Raw genomic sequence first — 2,769 nt, 5'->3', positions numbered from 1 at the left:
ACTTGAACTCCCTCTAGAGGCGGAAGTGTGACACTTAAGGGTAAGGAACAATACATAATGCTTAGGGGTTGAAAGGAGGCCAAGTGTGAAAAACTGTGAAAATAATGAATTTACTAAGTCTAAACTAAATAGTAAAATAATGAAGGCTTCATAGAGAAGGCGACAGAAAGAAGGAGCAAGTGACTGAATAGATGAGCATCAGGGGGTTTATTGCTTTAGTTTATACTTGATTGCCCAAATTTTCTCATTCTGAATATTTGCAAATTTGCAGAAGCTATAGGATACATATTTCTGTTTGGGAGATGAGACATTTCTTAATTATGTTTATGGAATTTCTCTAGGTTCTTTCTTATCATCCTACTTCCCAGCCTGGCTGGCTTCTGTGCAGGAATGTTTGGCTTTTTCTGGGATACGGTGTATGATAACAGTCTCTCAGAGTCTCTGCTGGGTAGGCATAGCTTCAATTTATGTCTGCACTCTTGCAAAGGGTTTTGAAGCTTCCCCAAATTCTAAATCCAGGACCAGCTATTTTGAAATAGAATAAAGAGACTTAAACAAGCAAACTGAACTCTGTCTTCCCTACCCACATTTCTTCCATGTTAACTTTAACCAGAGTGACAGTATTCAGGAGAGAGAAGCCATCCAATAACAGGGAATGATTCTTTTCTTTAAACTGTGCAAAATCGTGGGTTTGCTGTGAATGCTGTATGCCAGTAGGCAGGTGATCCTCAAAGAGTTAAACCACTTTCCAAGTTGTTTTGAACTAAACTTTTGCCCCAGGGTTTAAGAAATCTCCCTCTCTAATTGAAGTCCTCAGTCAGTGGCTGCTTATAATCAAGAAGATTGCACTTAAAAGGTATAGAAGTTGGTCTTATTATTGACATTAGAAGATTTTGCTTTGTAATTACAAGCCAGGGAGTCTAGAACCAGTAGATCTTATACAGAGAGAATGGCAGACATTTTAGCTCAAACTGCATATTCACCAAGAAAAATGGTGCTGAGCTGTTTGTAACAAGAAGTACCATTGGCTTTTCATCTTTTGAGCTTCTGATATGCTATTCTATTTGTCTTATAATGAAATTAGTGGTTATATTCATTCATCAAGTACTTACTGCTTAATAATATTTGCCAGGTGTTATACAGAAAGCTTTGTAAACAATGAGTTGAGAATACAGATTCAGGCAAAGAAACAGACTGTTAAGTTTAAGGCACATGATCAGGAAGACTTGGGAAGGACATATATCAGTCATCAGCAAAGTTTGTTTGTTTTTTTTTTTAATTTGAGGAAAGTCAGCTGACAGCTTTATTGCTTTGGGGAGGGGATAGATAGTTCAGGAGCTTCTTGATGGGGTGGGTCTGCTTCTTCTTCACCATCACAGACTTCTGGTTGCACAGGATGGCTCTGGCTCTGGGGATGGTGGCCATGCGCAAATCTGGGTGGTACTTGTTCTTCCAGATCATGTGCCGGATGCTCCTAAAGGTGACCTGAGCATTCTTACTCATGGTGGTTCGCACGTCGGAAGTAACCAATTTGTGCTGGCCAGATCTCCGGCACCATCACGACCCTTTTGCCAACGACTGCCGGCTGCATGCCCACAGTCTTGCTGTGAATGAGCCCACTATATTGGAAGGAGGTGCAGGCCTTCAGGTTATTGGGTTTGGGGCTGTTGTCCAGTCACTCAGTCATGCTCGACACCCTGCGACCCCATGAACTGCAACAGGCCAGGCTTTCCTGTCCTTCACTATCTTCCAGAGCTTGCTCAGACTTATGTCCATCGAGTCAGTGATTCTATCTAACCGATTCATCCTGTCGTCCCCTTCTCCTCCTGCCTTGAATCTTTCCCAACAACAGAGTCTTTTCCAATGAGTGAGCTCTTCGCATCAGGTGGCCAAAGTATTGGAGTTTCAGCTTCAGCATCAGTCCTTCCAATGAATATTCAGGACTGATTTCCTTTAGGATGGATTGGCTGGATCTCCTTGCAGTCCAAGGACTCTCAAGAGTCTTCTCCAGCACCACGGTTTGAAGGCATCAATTCTTTGGTGCTCAGCCTTCTTTATGGTTCAACTCTCACATCAATACATTACTACTGGTTTTTGGAAAAACCTTAATTTTGACTATACAGACCTTTGTCGGCAAAGTGACATCTCTGCTTTTTAATACACTATTTAGGTTGGTCATTGCTTTTCTTCCAAGGAGTAAACATCTTTTAATTTCATGGCTGCAGTCACTGTCCACATTGATTTTGGAGCCCAAGAAAATTAAATCTGACACTGTTTCCATTTTTCCCCCATCCGTTTGCCATGAAGTGATAGGACTAGATGCCATGATTTTCATTTTTTGAATGCTGAGTTTTTGAGCCAGCTTTTTCACTCTCCTCTTTCACCTTCATCAAGAGGCTCTTTAGTTCCTTTTTGGTGTTGTGAGTCTGCTTGTTCCTCTTGATTGAGAAGCTGGAGCAGTTCTGCATGACCATACATTATAGACACATGGACGTGGTGGAGGCTCCGCTCACTGTGGCAGCCCGGGATGGAAAGAGCCAGCAAATTTTTTCATTAAGGGCTAGAGAGATAGTATTTTAGGCTTTCTACAGTCCCAATGCTCTCTGACACAACTATTCCACTGTGCTGAAATTTGAAATGTTGAATGTGAAATTGACCACAGAAAACACAAATGATGAACATGGCTGTCTTTTAAGTTGTGTTTACTTATGGGCTTTGACATTTGAATTTAATTTTATGTGTCACAAAATATTCTTTCTTTCTTTTTTT

General features: G+C 41.2%; 1 pseudogene; it reads right to left on the bottom strand.

Annotated features, from left to right (window-relative positions):
* Positions 1,291–2,474, bottom strand: LOC102170068 (annotated as a pseudogene).

Source organism: Capra hircus, chromosome 14, assembly GCF_001704415.2.
Source record: "Capra hircus breed San Clemente chromosome 14, ASM170441v1, whole genome shotgun sequence".
NCBI classification, from domain to species: domain Eukaryota; kingdom Metazoa; phylum Chordata; class Mammalia; order Artiodactyla; family Bovidae; genus Capra; species Capra hircus.
Note: the sequence above shows the minus strand (reverse complement) of the source record. Positions and strands in the feature narration are given on the sequence as shown.